Here is a 20,134-nt window from a genome sequence, read left to right on the forward strand (position 1 = left end):
AAACTCTTCCAGCCTGATGCTCATGGATTTCCAGTGAAGGTAAGGCTGTGACTTTGGCCAATGACTTTTTCCCCATCTATCTCTCTCTCTTTTTTCTTTTTTTTTAGATGCGCAGGCTGGAGTGCAGTGGTGTGATCTCGGCTAACTGCAACCTCCACATCCCAGGTTCATGCGATTCTCCAGCCTCAGCCTCCCAAGTAGCTGGGACTACAGGTGTGTGCCACCACAGCTGGCTACTTTTTGTATTTTTGGTAAAGACGGAGTTTCACCATGTTGGCCAGGTTGGTCTCAAATTTCTGAACTTGAGTGATCCGCCCATTTCCCCAAAGTGCTGGAAATACAGGTGTGAACCCAGTTCCATCTATATCTTTAACAAGCCCCTGCTTACTTCCTCATTGCACAGCCTCTATCTAGGCTTCTGACTAGTGGCTCTGTCCTCCCTTCATGACATGCTAGCATCTCAGAGTATTGAGATTGTTCTCCTATTCCCAAGGCAATGCTGCTGGAACTTTGTGAGGACACACACACCCACAGACACACACACACACACACACACACACTCAGAGAGAGAGAGAGAAAGAGAAAGAGAAAGAGAGAGAGAGAAATTGGGCCACTAGTCATTGTTTCCTAAGCACCCAGGGCTAACCTGCTAAGTGTACTTGTGTATACTTAGTCAGATCGTGACTCTCCCTGATCAGTAGTAGCTATGAGAACAAGATGATCCTCTACACAATAGCAACATGCATTAATAAATAAGATATCACAAACCATTGCAGACAATGAAGGCTCATTCTTGAGACTACAGGTCAAAGATGGAGAGCCAAGCAGTAGTTTTTAACGAGAAATGTAAGAGGCAATTTTCTGTTTCTTAGCATTTAAGAAAGCCAAAGTTATAGACAGCTGAAGAACTAAAGCCGGTTTCCTAGCGTAACGTATTAGTAGGCTCAGGCCACCGTAATGAAATCTCACAGATGGAGTGATTTAAACACCAAACATTTATTTTCTCAGTTCTAGAGACTGAAGTCCAAGATCAAGGTATGGGAAGGTCTGGTTTCTTCTAAGGCCGGTCTCCCTGGCTTGCAGACGTCTCTCTCTTTCCTCATGTGGTCCTTCCTCTTTGTGCACGCATCCCTGGTAGTCCTTGGTGTCCAAATTGCCTCTTCTTATAGGGACACCAGCCATATCAGATTAGGGCCTACCCTAATGGGCTCATCTTAACTCAATAACCTCTTTAAAGACCCATTCCAAATACACAGGAGTCACATTCGGAGGCACTGGAGGCTAGGGCTTCAATACTTGCACTTTGAAGTGACACAATTCAACTCGTAACAAGTGAAGATACACTTATAAGGACAGTTGGAGTCCCCAACAGCTGAGGGACTGAAAATCCAAATCGGATTCCCAGAACAACAGAATAATAGGGCTCTCTACTAGTGGTCAGGACGAGAAACAAATGAATGGAACACAGGGTCAGATACTCACCTGGGCCTGGCATCCCTCCAGTCTCAAATGTGAAAAGTCTGTTTTCTCAGTGGATGAGTAGTCACCTGCTCTTTTCTCATGGGGAGTCAACTAGTCCATAAGGAATATAGAAAGATTAGGAAAGCGTGTATAACACATCATTCAAAATTTAATTCTAAAGACCCCCTGATCTGTAAAGTTTGATAATCATCAACCATAGAATGTTAAAAGGGTTTGAAGTGGTTTTATGACATGGCAAAGGGTGTAATAAGCCTTTTGATAATGGCAGAGTAGTAAGCACAAAAGAAAAATTTGGAAACCACTATCCAGACTAGTGATTTTAAAATTGTTCAAATAATATTAATCTGATGGCAGAGGAGAGCAAATGCTGGCTGAGAGAAGAATGCCTCAGTCAGCTTGGACTGCCATAGCAAAATACCATCACCTGGGTTGGTGCAGACATTTATTTCTCACTGTTATGGAGCTGGAAGTTGAATTTCAAGGTGCCCAGTCAGGTCCTGGTAAGGGACCTCTTCCAGGTGGCAGTTAGCTGACTTCTTGCTGGTTCCTCCCATGCTGGAGAGATAGAAAGCTCCAGACTCGTTCTCTTCCTTATTTTATTTTATTTTATTTTATTTTATTTTATTTTATTTTAGACAGAGTCTTGTTCTATTGCCCAGGTTGAAGTGCAGTGGCGTGATCTTGGCTCACTGCAACCTCCACCTCCCAAGTTCAAGTGATTCTCCTGCCTCAGCCTCCCAAGTGGCTGGGATTACAAGCACACACCACCATGCCTGGCTAATTTTTGTATTTTTAGTAGAGACGGGGTTTCACCATCTTGGCCAGTCTAGTCAAGTGATCCACCCGCCTCAGCCTCCCAAAGTACTGGGATTACAGGTGTGAGCCACGGCACCCTGCCTCTTCCTCTTCTTATAAGGACACTAATCCCATCAAATGGGCTTCCCCCTCATGACTTTGTCTAAACCTAGGCGCCTCCCCACAGCCCCACCTCCAAATACCATCACATTGGCCATGAGGGCTTCCACATGTGAATGTGGGGAAGGGGACACAAAATTTAGTCCATAATAAGAAAAGAGAAATGGGTGATTGTACTTTATCATAAAAATATATTTTAACTCTACATTCAGTTCTATAACAGTGTTTTTTATTATTATTTTGATAAAAAGCCTATGTTACTTTTGTCTCTCAAGTCCTTCAAGAAAGTTCATGCTCCAACAAGGGGCATCATGTTTATCATGGAACCAAGGCAGAAAGGTCGGAAGGGCTCCCTGGTAAAACTCCAACAGGCCTACGCATTGGCAGGAACGAACAGTGGGATGGAGCCACAGGCCCTGGCCCCTCCTCTTCCAGTGTGCAAACTGAGATTCCGACTACGAGGTGGGAATCACACCAGCAGGGACTCTGGCTTTGCAGATGGTCCCTGTTTCCCTTTTTACCCAATAACACTGTGCCTTACTCACCCTTCAAATTGTCTGCAAGCCTAAATTTTCGTAGCTCTGTGACAAGAACCCCGTCTTTAACTGAACTAAGGAAAAGTCCCACAACAGAACTTTGCCTGACCTCTGGCATCATCTTCTCAGCTCCCTGCTTATCTGCGCCTCAGCTGGAGACTCTTGACCTCACAGGCTTATGTGTCTTCAAATAGAAGGGAGTAAGACCCTTCAGATAAAGTCTAACTCACAACCTCATTAAGCCTTGGCCATGGGTCTTGCTCCAGGCATTCTATGAGTACATGAAGGTCTAGGATCTAGTGCAGACAAAGACAGAATTCCTCTTTTCTCATCCCAAGGTAGTAGCTCTACAAATCTCCCTGAATATCCCAGAAGCTCCCACCATTTCTTTGTTAGTTAATATTATCAGTTGTCTGTGTACAATTAGGATGCATAACAAGCAACCACAAAACCTCTGTGGTATAAAACAATAAACTTTTTTTTTTTTTTAAGCTCATGACTCTGTGACTTGGCTGGACAGTTCTGCCGATTTTGGCTAGGCTTAAATAAGCAGTTCTTCTTCTTTTGGCTAGGGGGGACTCATAAGTCTGCACTTATGAGTCGTGCACTTGCTTTTAGTTCATGTGGAAGGGTCTTGGCTGAGATGACTGGCTTTGCTCCACATGGTCTCTCATCCTCCAGCCAGCTAGGCCAGGCTTGTTCTCATGATGGAGAGAATAGAGAGCAGAGGTGTTATCAGCCCTCATAAGGCCTGGTTCCGAGGCAAGGCCACATTCTATTGACTAAAGTAAATCAAAAGGCCAACCCAGATTGAAGGAACAGGAAAACAGACTATACTCTTGATGGAAGAAGCAGCAAAATCACATTGCAAAGGGCACAGATTCAGGGATGGGTAGAGAATTGAGGTTGTTTTCTCAGTCAAAAAGTAGGCACTCTGAGCCATCTATTTTAGGAGCAAAATTCTATGTTCATTTTATCTTTTTCCATATTGGTTACTTATGAAGGCCAAGGAATCTCATTGGAACTCAGGACAGAGTATTGCTGTGGGAAGATTTTAAGCCCTCTTTGGATACGCATTTTAGCAACTTACGCACACTGGTTGGGAGGAGGAAGGGGTGTGCAGATCTTCTCTAATAATGACTGCCTTGAAGTCTGGTGGTTGACTGCTGACGAATTTGCTCTGTTAGATTGAGCCGAATCCTGGATAGAAGTGAGATAGATTTGTGAGAAATTTATTAGAGTTGTGACAATTTGGCATCTGCTAGGGCAAAGATTTCAATCATGTGGAGAAAGAAAAGATTGTCAAAAATGTGGAGGAAAAAGATTATGTAAGTCAGTGATGCTTAGATATATAGCAGGAAAATACATCATATTTTGGAAGCTAGTTTAAGAAACTTCAGTAATTATGAGTCAGATTTATAGCTCATAAAATGTAGTTTTTTCGGGAGATCACATCTCACAGTGAAAAGAGAACATGCTAAAGAAGTGTATCCCTTCATTTTAAACTAGATGTCATTACCTTAGTCAGATGTTTACTTCTCTTTATCTACAACTCAAGATGAATGTTGGGGAAAGGAGAAAAAGGACTTCTATCATTTTAGGAATAGTCATGCAAAGTAAATTTCAGAATCTATAAGGAAGGGACACAGAACTATGTTAATTGGATGTAACATTTCATATATGAGGCCCTGTGATGGGCACATTCTGTCATTTAATCTCCACCATAATATTGTGGGAGAGGCACTACTAGTCCCTGATTTTACAGGTAAGGAAGCAGAGGCTCAGAGAGGACAACTGGCTTGTCTCAATTCCCACCACTAGTTAGATCCGAAGACACCAATTCAACCTTAATCTCTTGTTATCCATTTTTCCTTTTTCTGACTGCAATTATTCCACTGTAACAGACAACTACTGAGACAGCCAAGTGGGAGGGGAATCTCTGGAAAAACTCCAGGCAGCCTGTGCACTGGGAATGCGCACTGGGGTGGAGTCACAGATGTTCGCGCCATTTGCAGTGGGGAGGAGCCTGACCCCTCCTCTTCCTGTGTGGAACCTGGGATTCAAACCGCGAGACAGCGAGCACTCTATCAGGAACTCTGGCCTTGGGGAAAATCCCTGTTCCCCCTTTCTTCCCTTTTGACCCAAAAAAACTCTGCTTTACTCGCCCTTCAAACCGTCTGTGAGCCTAAACTTTGTGGTCATGAGACAAGGACCCCGTCTTTAGCTGAACTAAGGAAAAGTCCTGCAACACTACCATCTTGGATAACCTCTTTCAAATCTTTGTAATTTGAAAATTTTAGAAGTTATTGAATTGGTTTTGTTCTTTGTGTGTTTGTTTCCTCAAAGACAGAGAAAGGAAGCCTCTTTAATGCCACATGAAGGCCTCACTTTTTCTTCCTAGTCTTGCTCTGGAATGATCTTTGTTAAACTAAAGACAGAGACCCACCCTCAGGGGCAAAAGCCAGCAGGAATGATAAGTACCAGTGATGCTGTGACTCCATAGTTTACAAATTTGAGGAAGAGCTTCGGTCCAGGGCAGACTTGGGGAAGAAAAGTGACAACCACTCATCTAGGCAGATATCCTGGGGTGCTGCTGGGGTGATGGTGCCAGCATCTGTGGTAAGGTAATTCCGAAGAACAGCAGGACTCATTCATTCATCCCACAGGCCTTCCCAGACAGTTAGGGGAAAGACTTTCAGATGCATTTCCTGTTAGCTAAAAAAAAAAAAAAAAAAAAAAAAAAATCCCATAGTGTGTATTATCCAAATAGTATTTTTAAAATTCCTTTTTGTGTTTCCTCTAAAAGTACTTTCTTTTGCAAGAGATTTTCCGGATGTGATATCATCCTAAATATTCTTTGACCAATTTCATCACCAATTACTTCAAATCTAGACAGTTTGTCCAGCTTTACAAGGTAGTTAGGGTCACTCCAGGAACCAAAATAGTGATGACAGGAACACTTTGATTCCATAGCCAGTGGGAGTCACCTGCAATCTGTCTGCTGGATGAACATTTACTACATAACTCAGAGACAGAATTAACTGACTCTGGAGTCATGAGGAACATGTATAAATAAAGCAGTTAAGAAAATTACAACTGGAACCTTGAAATAATGACTTGACTCACTAGTTCTTCCTGAGTTCTTAACAGTAAACTGCCCAAAATTGTTGCAGAAGTTGACATCTCCAAAATTGTCATTTGGTTTCCTGAATAGAGTTCAGAGTTCAGTACTTCCTACTTCCCTGTCTTAGTTTTTCCTTAATGATTCTCAACCAGAGAAAGCAATACCCCCTCAATCCCTGCTCCCAGATTCCCCAAGGTGGGGTGTAGGTACAGAAAAAGTTAAATCCAGCTTTACACAGATTTGCTCTTCTATAAGATTCTTGCCTCAAAGATAAGAGAAAATGAGAGAGAATGTTGGCATCTTGTTGATGAGTCATTAGAGACAATGCTAAGTCATTCTTAGAAAAGGATAAGGAAATAGACATTCAATATTGAAGTTTGGAATTGGAGACAGTTCCAGAACTTATTATGGAAATGACATTTGCCATAGATAAAATTTAATTGAGAAAGACAAGTCTCCTGAGAATCTTTTCGGTCCTGTGAAATTTGGCAGCTTCTATCAAAAGAGCGGGAGGTAGAGACCAGCACCTTCGGCCAGAGTGGCTGGTAATTGATGTCTGTGTCCCTGGTTTGAAAATCCCAGCTTTGTAATCAAAGGAAACCCTGGCTGGCCCTGCCCACTCACTGGACTCAAGAGTCCTCAGCAGTCCATGGAGACACCAGTTACAACCTTAACAGCATGAGGAGGAGGAGAAAAGCCCCCCTATCCATGGATAGTGAGAGAGTGGCTGCTGGAGCCTTTGGAACCACCCTGCCTGGGAAACCTGGGAATCTCCCCTCTCCTGACCAGACCTAGACAACACAGGTAAGATTATAAATGGCATCAGCATTTCACAGACCCAAGAAAAGCTCGGGAGGGCAACAATGAGTGAGATCTTGGCAATATTTTAGGTAAACTGGGGCTAGCTCTATAGCTGCCAAGTGACCGTGATTGTGTGTATCAGAAGAATCGCACCCCACTGTGGAGGCGAAGTTGATTTAGCTCTGGCAGCTGTCTCTTCATTGATCATCGGGCCTGACCTGACCCACGTGGCTGGCTCAGAGGAGGCCCTTTCCCTCCCAGACCAGCAGCCTCTCTTCTTTGACACTTTGTTCCCAACAGATACAACTTCTGTTACTAAACCTCCTGGGATATGAGGCCGTTCCTCCCACCTCCCCGCACCCACTTTCTACAGAAAAGGGATCAGGATCAACCAGGCCTTTGAGCCACATTTCAACTCTCAACAGTGATTTGTTTTTACAATAAGGAGTGAGCCAGCACATGCTCCTTTGGAATTTGAAAGGAATTCCTTTGCCCAGAGGGGTGATGACTTGGGCATCAATTCCCACTTTCCTGCTAAATGCTCTCCTTAGGCAGTAACCCAGAAAAACCATGCTTAGTCATCAACAATCAAATGTTTAAAAATCATGAACTTGTCTGAATCACCTTTCTGGTAAGGAAATAATCAACTAGAAGTCAGTTTGAGGCAGTTGTTGAAGAATAGTAAGCAACCCTCACCTTCAAGTCAGCTGCTTGTTTTAATTAGTGACAGTGGGAAAGCATTAACAATTAAGGCTTACACTAAGAAAAACAAAAGAAAAAATAATGCAGTATCAGGGGGAGATGCAGGAAAAAAGGAAAAAGGAAAAATGAACAAGATTATGAAAGCCTGCTGTTATTCATATATTTAAAAAATTCCACGTTTTTATAAAGTTCAGTTTAGCAAAGTTTTTTTTGGAGTGTTTACTGTGTGCTAGACAATCTGCTAAGTTCAGGAGGTAGCAAGATGAATAAGACCAAGTATTTCTCCTAGAAAAACTATGCTAAGCACATGGTAGACATTCAATAAATGTCAATTCTCTTTTTTCTGCTAGTGAGAAAAATTCCGTATTCATGAATATTTATTGTGATTGCTAAGGGGTTTTTTAAAACAATCTACTGTGGCAGAGAAGGCTAGCTATCCTCCTAAATACATTCTCCTCTTATTTGGGCACAGTGATAGACTACATTTCCCAGCCTCCTTTGCAAATAAATGAACCGTGTGATTATATTCTAGCCACTGCCTTGTGATCAGAAGTAATGAGTTGCTTCTGTGCTTAGGATTTGTAATATATGGTCATAGCTTCACCATGTTCACATTTTGGGCTACCATGGCATAAAAAATAAGTTGTTCTTTATCCTGAGGCCCTTCTCTGAAGAATTCTTAAACAGGAAGATAGGCATGATCAAATTCACTATGAGTAAAATCCTTCTGGTAGCTGGTAGGAGATGAATTGCAGGACCAGCAAGGCCATAGGGCAAGCAGAGCAGTTTGCTGGCTATTACAGGAATTCAGGAGAAAAATAACGAGGGCCTGAAGTAAACTGCCTCTGGGTATGAAGAAGAGAAAGCTAATTAAATATATTATTGTCAGTCCTCAGTTGCTAAAAGTTACTTGAAGGCAGATGAGGATGGAAAATGTAGTAGCTTTGTCTCGATCCCATAACTCACTGGACACAGCCAGGGAGAAAGGCTCCCACCACTTTTTCCACTTCCTCCTCTTTCTCCAGCTTCTCCTCCTCCCCAGCTCTGGTAATTTTCTATTTTTCAAACATCAGGATACACCCTTGAGTGAACATACAAGGAAGACAATGTTAGTGGAAACTCCAAATTATATGATTGCACTCCACAGCCAAACCATAGTCCAATACCGCTACAAATTATTTATAAAAATGCCTTTAGTCAGCAATTCTATGATTAGCCTTTGGAAGGAATCTTGCTGGAGAAAAATACTAATCAACAGAAAGCATGCAAAAGGAATACTTAGCAGAGTGCTTTACACTAGATTGGTTAGACTAGGAGACAGGAAAAAAGATGAGAAAAATAGTTTAACACAGAATTTATAACAATTTTTGTAATAAGAGGAAGATGTGTAATTTTCAATAAAGAACAAATTGCAAAAGGCTTAGGCATCAGATTAATCAGGCACCAGAAAACTGCAAAAGGCTTGATGGTCTAAACCATTGCCAGGATACTGTAGAGATGCATTTACATCCTTGATCTTAATTAGGTAACTTACATCTTTGCAATAGTCTGCCATAGCAAAGCATGCTAACATTGTCAGTCTGAACCTCATAATTGGAAATATCTTTTGACTTTGATTTTATAGATATCTTTTTCCTTAATGAAACTGGGGAGGGAGAAGCTTTGCAAAAGTTCAGAAGTATCTTGTTTCCCATTATGTAGCTTTAATGTCTTTCCTTTGACCTCACTTTCAGCTGTAAGAGTATGGCACATCTTTAGCTACATATGAATATTCCTGGCACTTAATATTTGATTGATTTGTAAATCCTAAATTCACTATCCAAACTTTTAGGAAAAACTACAAGTCTTACTTTTTGACAAATTTGACTTGGGAAAGAGGCAAACCATTTTGGCAGTCTGAGAGGTTCTAGCTTTGACTATAAGGAAAGGAAATTTTTTAAAAAATACTTTTCTGTCTCATGGTGTTCTTAGTAGAGAGAAGAATGTTTATTCTTTGAAGATAAAATGTAGAGTCAGATTAAGAAGGGAAACATCTGCCAATAGAAACAGCAATGAGAATTAGTTATGTGTCCTGGAAAAAAATAAGATTTAGCCCAACTATGTTGATATTACTTAGTAAGATTGGACAACAAAATTGGCAACAATTATTTCTTATTGAACTATTTTATGGAAATCCTATGAAAGTAATTGAAAATTGAAATATTAAATTGCTTCAGCAGAAAGAATGTGTATTTCTTTTCTTCTACCCTCAACATTTTGCAAATCTATAGTAAGAGCTTGGAAGAAGAATACAAAAAAAAAGCACCTCAATATGTGGAACAGATATGGAAGTTAACTGTGAAGCAAGGTTTTATATAGCAAACTTTTTCCCACTGACTTTCTTCTTAAAATGGAATGAATATATTCTACTGCTTCAAAACAAAAATGACTTCCAGATGGAAATAAAAATTGAACCCAAGAATGCAACATCTTTTCTATAGCATACATTTAAAGTAAATTAAATTGGCTCTGTTACTCACATTAACACAAAAGATACACACGCCAAAAGTGAAAATTATAGAAATGTCAAGCCATTGTGAAAGGGAATAATGCCTTAAGATGTGGCATTTCCAAGCATCTAAGTCTTCACAATATGCTCATAATTCCTATAGATTCAAGTCTATCCCACTTCAAGTTTCTTCTTTATGATTTGTTTTTAAGCTTGGTGTCACTTACTAATCTCTATCAATTCAGTTTACATTGAATTTAGGGGTCATTGATCAGTAAATTACTGAGATCAGTTATAACCACTAGGGGAACAATCCACTGTGCCATGATGGTTGTTTATACTTAAGTTGTGGTCGGCAAACCTTTTATTACAAGTCTTAGTAAAGAAACTAAGATTAGGCATCAAGAAACTTTTATCACAATTTAATATTGCTATGATATCTAAGCATCCACTCTAAGTAGGAATGTTTCATTCAATTACAAATAGACCAAAATAATCAGCCGAAAATAGATGGGACTTCTTTTAAGTATTTCACCACAAATAGATTGAGAAGTATTGGTCTACAATGAATTAGGAGATATAATCATCTTCCAAGTGTGGGGACAGGAAGATGCCAGATGGGTAAAAGAGAAATATTTTGATCCTCCCAAAGTTTATTTTTTAAAAAACTAAAAGGTTTCCAAAGAGCAATGGGCACCACTAAAAGCTTAATCCACCTTGTAAATATATAACTTGGAGTATAGTCAGGGGAAAGCCAGACCCAAATTGTCAGTCTGGCAGCTAATTTTCAAAATTCATTATTAATAATGAGTAACACAATGCATAGTCAATAAAATCACTCAAAATTATATTATCCAGAGATAATCCTGCAAAATTTTGAGGAATACTTTCCTCAATTATTTCTCATATCATACAGTTGACTTAATTGATCATAATTATTTTCAAATTCAATATACTTCTCCATCAACATTGTTAATAACTGCAGAATATTCCATTTTATTAATATTCTATAATTTATTTAAACAATCTGCTACTTTTAAGTATTTAGATTATTCAGGTTAATTATATGTAACACCATGTATCTTTTTCCATTCTTTACTTTTAATCTATTTGTGTCCTTATATTTAAAGTATGTTTCACATACGCAGCATATAACTTGGTCTTACTTTTTTTTTCTACCTTTATTTTAGGTTTGGGGGTACATGTGCAGATTTGTTATACAGGTAAATTGCATGCCACTAAGGCTCGGTGTACAAATGATCCCATCACCAATGTAGTAAGCATAGTACCTGGTAGGTAGTTTTCTAATTCATGCCTTCTTCCCGCCCTCCAACCACAAGCAGTGGCTTTTTCAATGCCTATTGTTCCTATTGTGTCCAATGCCTGTTGTGCCAATTCCTTCAATGCCTATTATTCCCATCTTTGTGACCGTGTGTATTCAATGTTTACCTCTCACTTGTAAGTGAGAACATTGCAGTATTTGGCTTTCTGTTCCTGCATTGGTTTGCTTAGGATAATGGCCTCCAGCTGCATCCAAGTTGCTGCAAAGGACATGATTTTATTCTTTTTTATGGCTGCGTAGTATTCCATGGTGTTTATGTACCACATTTTCTTGATTCAGTCCACTGTTGATGGGCATCTTGGTTGATTCCGTGTTCAATGAACATGCAAGTGCATGTGTCTTTTTGGTATTGATTTTCCTTTGGGTATATACCAATAGTGAGATTGCTAGGTCAAGTGTTAGTTGCAAGTTCTTTGAGAAATCTCCACACTGCTTTCCACAATGGCTAAACTCATTTACGTTCCCACCAGTAGTGTATATGTGTTCCCCTTTCTTTGCAGCTTCACCAGCATTTGTTGTTTTTTGAATTTTTAATAATAACCTTTCAACTGATGTGAGATAGCATCCCATTGTGGTTTTTACCTGCATTTCTCTAATAAGTAGGGATGATGAGCATTTTTCATATATTTTTTGGCAGCATGTATCTCTTCTTTGAGAAATGTCTGTTTATTTTCTTTGCCCATTTTGTGGAGTCATTTGGTTTTTGCTTGCTGATTTAAGGTTCTTTTAGATTGTGGTTATTACATCTTTGATGAATGTATAGTTTGCAAATATTTACTCCCATTCTGTAGGTTGTCTGTCTGCTCTCTTGATAGTTCATTTTTCTATGCAGAAGCTCTTTAGTTTAATTATGTCCCACTTGTCAATTTTTGCTTTTGTTGCAATTGTTTTTGGGGACTTAGTCATAAATTATTTACCAAGGTCAATGTACAGAATGGTATTTCCTAGGTTTTCTTCTAGGGTTTTTATTGTTTTACATCTTACATTTAAGTCTTTAATCCATCTTGAGTTAATTTTTGTATATGGTGTAGGGAAGTGGTCCAGTTTCAATCTTCTGTATACAACTAGCCAGTTATCCTAGCACCATTTATTGAATCCTTTCCCAATTGCTTGTTATTGTTGACTTTGTCAAAGATCAGCTGATTGGAGGTGTGTGACTTTCTGTTTTCTCTGTCCTGTTCTATTGATCTGTTTTCATACTAGTACCATGATGTTTTGGTTATTGTAGCCTTGTAGTATAGTTTGAAATCAGGTAGTGTGGTGCCTCCAGATTTTTTCTTTTTGCTTAGGATTGCCTTGTATATTTGGGGTTTTTGGTTCCATTAAAATTTTAGAATAGTTTTTTTCTAATTCTATGAAAAAATGTCATTGGTAGTTTAATGGGAATAGCATTGAATCTTTAAATTGCTTTGGATAGTGTGGCCATTTTGACAATATTTATTTTTTCAATGCATGAACATGGAATGTTTTCAATTTATTCATGCCATCCCTGATTTCTTTCAGTATGTTTTATAATTCTCATTGTAGAACTCTGTCACCTCCTTGGTAAGCTGTATTCCTAGATATTTTATATTTTTGTGGCTACTGTGAATGAGATAGCATTCTTGATTTTGCTCTGAGCTTGAATGTCATTGGTGTGTAGAAATCCTACTGATTGGGCTGGGCACGGTGGCTCATGCCTGTAATCCCAGCACTTTGGGAGTCCGAATGGGGCAGATCACCTGAGGTCGGGAGTTAGAGACCAGCCTGACCAACATGGAGAAACCCTGTCTCTACTAAAAAGACAAAAAAAAAAAAATAGCCAGGCATGGTGGTGCATGCCTGTAATCCCAGCTACTTGGGAGGATGAGGCAGGAGAATCTCTTGAACATAGGAGGCAGAGGTTGCGGTGAGCCAAGATTGTAGCATTGCACTCCAGCCTGGGCAACAAGAGCGAAACTCCATCTCAAAAATAAATAAATAAATAAATAAATAAATAAGAAATCCTACTGATTTTTATATATTGATTGTGTATCCAGAAATTTTACTGAAGTTGTTTATCAGTTTTATAAGCTTTCTGGTGGAGTCTGTAGTGTTTTCTAGGTATAGAATCATATCATCTGCCAAGATAGTTTGACTTCCTCTCTTCCTACTTGGATGCCTTTCATTTCTTTCTTTTTTCTGTTCTGGCTAGGACTTTCAAGTTGAATAAGAGTGGTGAGAAAGGGCATCCTTGTCTTGTTCCGGTTCTCAAAGGGAATGCTTCCAGCTTTTGCCCATTCCCCCAATATTATTTTACATCTCATATTTGTCTCTGAGTATGATGCTGGCTGTGGGTTTGTCATAGATGGCTTTTATTATTTTGAGGTATGTTCCTTTGATGCCTAATTTGTTGAGGGCTTTTAACATAAATGGATGTTGAAGTTTATTGAAAGGCTTTTTGCATCTTTTGAGATGATTATGTGATCTTTGTTTTTAATTCTCTTTATATGGTAAATCACTCTTACTGGTTTGTGTATGTCAAACCAACCTTGCATCCCAGGGATAAAGCCTACTTCATTGTGGTGAATTAACTTTTTGCTATGCTGCTGGATTTGGTTTGCTAGTATTTTGTTAAATATTTTTGCATCTCTGTTCATCAGAGATATTGGCCTGAAGGTTTCTTTTTTCATTATGTCTCTACCAGGCTTTGGTATTAGAATGATGCTGGCTTCATAGAATAAGTTAGGGAAGAATTCTTCCCCCTCAATTTTTTTTTGAATAGTTTTAGTAGGATTGGTACTAGCTCCTTGTATGTCTGGCAGAATTCAGTTTTGAATCCGTCTGGCTCAGGGCTTTTTTGTTTGGTAGGCCTTTAATTACTGATTCAGCTTCAAAATTTATTATTGATCTGTTCAGGATTTTAATTTCTTGCTGGTTCAATCTTGGGAGACTCTGTGTTTACAGAAATTTGTCCATTTCTTTTAGGTGCTCTAGTTTGTGTGCATAGAGGTGTTTATAATAATCTCTGAGGATCTTTTGTATTTTTGTGGGGTCAGTTGTAAAGTTGTCTTGGCCATTTCTGATAGTGTTTATTTAGATCTTCTCTCTTTTTTTCTTCATTAATATTGCTAGTGGTCTATCAATGTTGTTTACTCTTTTGAACAACTAACTTTTGGTTTTGTTGAGCTTTTGTATCTATTTTTATATCTCAGTTTTATTCAGTTCAGCTCTGATTTTTTTTTTTTTTTCCTGCTGCTAGTTTTGGGATTGGTTTGCTCTTGGTTTTCTAGTTCCTCTAGGTGTGATGTTAGGTTGTTAATTTGAGATCTTTCTAACTTCTTGATATGAGTGTTTAGCACTATAAACTTTCCTCTCAACACCATTTAAGTTGTGTCCCAAAGATTCTGGTATGTTGTGTGTCTCTTTTCATTAGATTCAAAGAATGTTTTAAAATTCTGCCTTAATTGTATTCTGAAAAGTCATTCAGGAGCAAGTTGTTTAACTTCCGTGTTATTGTATGGTATTGATAGATCTTCTTGTTATTGATTTCTATTTTTCTTGTGCCGTGGTCTGAGAGTGTGGCTGATACGATTTCTGTTTTTTTGAATTTGTTTAGACTTGCTTTGTAAACAAACATGTGGTCAGTCTTAGAGTATGTGCTGTGTGCAAATGAGGAGGATGTATATTTTGTTGTGGAGTGGAGTGCTCTGTTGATGTCTATTAGGCTCAATTGGTCATGTCGACTGTAAGATCAGAATATCTTTGTTAGTTTTCTGCCTCAATGATCTGTCCAAAACTGTCAGTGTGGTCTTGAAGTCCTGTAGTATTATTGTGTAGTTGACTAAATCTCATCATAAATCTCTAAGAACTTGTTTTATGAATCTGGGTGCTCCAATGTTGGGTGCGTATATATTTAGAATCATTAAGTCTTCTTGTTGGATTAAGTTGGGCCTTACTTTTTCATCCTATCTGACAATCTCTGCCTCTTCATTGGGGTGCTATACTATCTACATTTAATATTATGATTGATATAGTTGAGGTTTGAATCTACCATCTTGCTTTGTTTTCTATTTTTTCCTTCTCTCATTTTTTCTCTTTTTCCTCTCTTCTATTGCACTCATTATTTCTAACAATTCTATTTAATCCCCTTTGTTGGCTTATTAGCTGTAACTTTCTTGTGTTTTTATAGTAATTGTTTTAAGATTTATAGTATACATCCTTTACTTCACATATTGCATAAAAACTTTAGAATATTTCTCCCCTCCTGGCCTTTGTGCTATCTTTGTCATACATTTTGCTCCTATGTATATAACAGCTTCACATACATTGTTATTATTTTATTATTTTTTCTCTAAACAGTTATTTATTTATTTATTTATCTGAGATGGAGTCTCGCTTTGTTGCCATGCTGGAGTGCAGAGGCACCGTCTTAGCTCACTGCAACTTCTGCCTCCCAGGTTCAAGCAATTCTCCTGCCTCAGCCTCCCTAGTAGCTGGGATTACAGGCAGGCGCCACCATGCCTGGCTAATTTTTGTATTTTTAGTAGAGATGGGGTTTCACCATGTTGGTCAGGATGGTCTCGATTTCTTGATCTTCTGATCCACCTGCCTCAGCCTCCCAAAGTGCTGGGATTATAAGCATGAGCCACTGCGCCCAGCCAACAATTATCTTTTTAAAAATTTTCAATAATTTTAAAATGATTTTCATCTTCATTTTCATAAATATTTGGTTTAGTGTTCCTTTGTTACTATTTTTAGTGTTCTTTGTCTACATTTTTAAAACTCAGATCAGATTTTCATTTGGTATCACTTTTATTCTGCCTGAAGGATTGCTTAAACATTTCTTTTACTGTTGGTCTGCTGGTGAATACTTCTTTCAGTTTTTGTGTCTTAAGATGTTTTTGTTTTGCCTTGATTTTTGGAAAATAATTTCACTGGGTATAGAATTCTAAGTTGACATAATTTTTTCTTTTAATACATTAAACAAAGTGCACTGTCTTCTGGTTTGAATTGTTTCTGGTGAGAATTTGCCATCATCCTTAACCTTGTTTCTGTTTCTGTTATGTGTCTTTTTTCCTCTGGCTGCTGTTAAGATTTATCTTTATCACTAGTGTTCAGCAATATGGTTATGAGATACCTTACATTTTTCTTCAAGTTATTTTGCTGGGGTTTGCTGAGCTTCTCAAATACATGTATTTACAGTTTATATCAAATATCAAATGTCAAAAGTTTTCAGTCATTACTTTTCAAATATTTTTTCTGTGCTCCTCTGTCTCCCACATGGACTCTAATTTTAGATAGATAGATAGATAGATAGATGGATAGATAGATAGATTTAGTATATTAGTATATATTTTATATATATGTATATAATTAGTATATACACACATACACACACAACTTAAATATGTCCCATAGTTCACTTAGACTCTCTTTCATTACATTTTTTTTCTTATCTCTGGTTTTATTTGGATAGTTTCTTTGCTATGTTTTCAAATTTACTAATTATTTTAGTCAGCCCAGGTTGCTATACAAAATACCACAAACTAGGTGGCTTAAACCACAGACATGTATTTCTCACAGTTTTGGAGGCTGGGAAGTCAGCTGAGTTCCTGATGGAGGCCCTCTTCCTGGCTTGCAAACAGCTATCTTCTCACTGTATCCACACATGGCAAAGAGCAAGTAATCACCCTCTCTTCCTCTTCTCATAAGGGTACTAATCACATCATGAAGGCCCAATCCTCATGACTTCATTTAACTCTAATTATCTTCCAAAGTCCTCATCTCTAAATACCATTACATTTGGGGTGAGGGTTTTAATATACGAATTGAGGTAGAAGGACACAATTCAGTTCATAGCACTCTTTTCTTGGGCAATATCTAATCTGCTATGAATCCCATCTAGTAGGCTTTTTACCCCAGATATTATAGTTTCCATTTCTAGAAGTTTGATTTTCATGTTTTTCATATCCGATGTCTTTATATCTTTCAGGAGCAACCTTTTTTCTTGTTTCTTGAACATATGAAATACAGTCATAATAACTTTTAATGTCCTTGTCTACTATATTCTATCATGTGTGTCATTTCTAGACTGGTGTCAATTGATTTCTTTTATCATTACAGGTCGTATTTTCTTGCCTTTTCTTAGCATGCCTTAATTAAATAGCTGTCTTTTTGATTTTTAACTTCCTGAGTGCTGGATATTTTTGTATTCCTATAAATATCCTTGAGCTTTGGTCTGAAGCATAGTTAAATTACTAGGAAACAGTTTTTAATCATTTCAGATCTTGCTTTTAAGGTTTGTCAGAAAGTTCCAACCAGTAGTCTTGGTCTAATTTTTCTCAACTGCTGAGGGCTATTTTTAGTAATTTTAATTTAGTAATTTAGTAATTTTACTGAAGCCAAAGCCTTCTGAGTCCTCTATGTAAATGTAAATCTCCATGAATTCTTAAGATTTCCACTTTGGGTCGTTGGAACATGAACTATTCCCAGCTATATGAAAACAGGCAGTGTTTCCCTTATATCCTGTCAGGCAGCTTTTTTTCCTGTTTTCAGGTAATTTCCCCTCATACAGGCCCTGCTCTGTACTCAGCTAAGAACTGAAGAACACATCGTTAATGTGTTCTCCCTGTACTGCTCCCTCTTTTCTGGTACTCTGCCCTGGAATTTCAGGCCAAGATCTACCCAGGCCCTTGTCTGTAATTCCTCAACTCAGGTGGACCCGGGTAAGAAGTCTGAGCTCCTCCAGTTTCCCCTCCCTGTGCTGATTCCTGAAATCTCCATCTAGGCGATAAGCTGGGGTTATCATGGGTCTCACCTCACTTGTTTCCTGTTCTTCAAGAACCACTGTCCTTTCTTGCTTGATGTCTAAAGTCTTCAAAAACTTTGTTTCATTTATTTTTTTCTGGCATTTTGGTTGTTTCAGGCTGGAAGGTAAATCCAGTCTCTGTCACTCCATCTTGACCAGAAGTGCCTTTTTATTGATTTTTAAGTTACTTTATATATTAAGAATCTTAACCTTTCATCTCTCTTATATATTGAAAATTGGAAGCTATATTTAACTCAGTCTCTATGGAGTTAGTGCTGAAGTCCAGGTCAAAAGCAAAAGAATTTAAAAAGTACAAAACTCATAGGGTCACAAACTCTGAGCTAGACATAAGTTAAATTGGTTCTATAATTTGGAAGTTGTATAACGGTGATATGACATATACTCACTTGGATTGCCCTTTGTGGGACTTTGATAAATATACACTGTGGAATAAACTTTCCTGTAAATAAACTAGGTCTATATCTTCAAGTAAATTTCATTTGAAAGAAGCTAAATATGAAAACATTAAATGTAACTATTTATTTCTTCATATAATAAATATATATTAGCATTTACTATGTGCCAAGGGCTTTTCTAGACACAATAAATGTCATTTGATATTAAATATGAATTATAAAATAAATCTTAACACACATCCAAAGAAGAGAAAGCACTGACACTTCCTAGGTTTCTCTACAATATTTGGCAAAGAGGTAGTTAGAACTAACATATTTCAATTCATTAAAGCGCATATCTTTTTAAGCGTTTTTTGCCCTGACAAGTTGAAGAAAAACAAAGCAAAATTGTTTTTTTCAAATGAGGGCAAATAAGAGTTTATTGCAAACATGTCATTCAAATATCAAATTGGATTGACTTAATAAAAGAATATGAAAGGCTGGGCGCAGTGGCTCACGCCTATAATCCCAGCACTTTGGGAGGCTGAGGCGGGTGGATCACGAGGTCATGAGATCGGGATCATCCTGGCTAACACGGTGAAACCCCCGTCTCTACTAAAAATACAAAAAATTAGCTGGGCGTGGTGGCGGGTGCCTGTAGTCCCAGCTACTCAGGAGGCTGAGGCAGGAAAATGGCGCGAACCCCGGAGGCAGAGCTTGCAGTGGGCCGAGATGGCGCCACTGCACTCCAGCCTGGGCAACAGAGCGAAACTCCATCTCAAAAAAAAAAAAAAAAAAAAAATGAAAATATTTGGCCTCTAGTAAATTATGTACAACATCAGTGTATCAGACATTCAAAGAAATTTAGTGCATCACAGATAGCTAATGCTGTCATTTAAATCTCTACAGTGGTTTGTTCAAAATGAAAGTTATGACATTTCTAGAGTTATAGATGATGCAAATAGAGGGTAAAAATGGTTCAAAAACCGTAGGTTTAGATTATTCATTAGAATATGCTTAAAATTCAGCACGAAATCCCAAGGTAAAGTCAGATTCCCAAAATTTCACCAAATTATTTCCATTGCCAATTTAACATAATCAATATAACAATTACCAGTATCCACTATAATAAATTAATCTATTACAAGTTAATGACCACACCTTACTCACTAGGAGACTCGACTTTGGAATATTAGGTTGGTGCAAAAGTAATTGTGGTTCTTGCCATTACTTTCAATGGCAAAAACCTCAATTACTTTTGCACCAACCTAATAATTTTATATTTACAGAAAAATTGCAAAGGCAATACAGACATTTCCCATCTACTCCTCACATACTTTCTCCTGATGCTAACATCTTAACACTAATAACCATGGTACATTTGTCAAAACCTAGAAACAGTACCAATGTTGTTCAACTGTATGAAATCACTCAAACGCTATTTGAATAATGAGTTTTAACATGTCTTCTTAAGAAAAAAACACTATCATTTTTAATTATGTTTTAGAGATGCAGCCCTACATTGGGTCTCTTCAGGAGAATTGAAAATCAGTCTACTTGAACAGAGTTTATAATGAAAT

At 38.1% G+C, this 20,134-nt stretch overlaps 1 long non-coding RNA gene across 2 annotated transcripts in view; it reads right to left on the minus strand.

Annotated features, from left to right (window-relative positions):
- Positions 1-239: 239 nt before the first annotated feature.
- Positions 240-20,134, minus strand: part of LOC103876564 — a 52,339-nt gene continuing 32,444 nt past the window's right edge. The window contains exons 4-7 of one of the 2 annotated variants that reach the window (XR_004176726.1): positions 5,415-5,648; positions 4,024-4,133; positions 1,483-1,572; positions 240-1,162 (exon numbers count right to left, since the gene is read on the minus strand). This is a non-coding gene — a long non-coding RNA (uncharacterized LOC103876564). The remainder of the gene's footprint in view (positions 1,163-1,482; positions 1,573-4,023; positions 4,134-5,414; positions 5,649-20,134) is intronic. The other variant, XR_002516452.2, reaches the window with a different exon arrangement.

This window comes from Papio anubis, chromosome 10 (genome assembly GCF_008728515.1).
Source record: "Papio anubis isolate 15944 chromosome 10, Panubis1.0, whole genome shotgun sequence".
Classification (NCBI taxonomy): Eukaryota; Metazoa; Chordata; class Mammalia; order Primates; family Cercopithecidae; genus Papio; species Papio anubis.